The sequence below is a fragment of the Polypterus senegalus genome, chromosome 10 (genome assembly GCF_016835505.1).
Source record: "Polypterus senegalus isolate Bchr_013 chromosome 10, ASM1683550v1, whole genome shotgun sequence".
NCBI lineage: Eukaryota > Metazoa > Chordata > Cladistia > Polypteriformes > Polypteridae > Polypterus > Polypterus senegalus.
This window is the reverse complement of record NC_053163.1, coordinates 124,904,364-124,904,592: the sequence shown is the minus strand read 5'-3', so window position 1 is coordinate 124,904,592 and position 229 is coordinate 124,904,364.

Sequence of the window (229 nt, the reverse complement as noted above, 5' to 3'; positions counted from 1 at the left end):
TGATTAAAAGGCTGTTTAATTACAATTCTGAAAGCACACAGACCCAAGCAACAGTGCGCGCTTAAAGAAATTGGATTTAAATTTCTGTGAGTATGTAACTATAAATATAGTTTTGTTAGGCCTTACCTTTAGATGAAAAACTAATTATTCTCCTGTACCTGCGTATAATTTAATTTTTGTTGGTGATCACTTGATAAGAAAATTTTAAATAATTGTCTTTGCATAACTG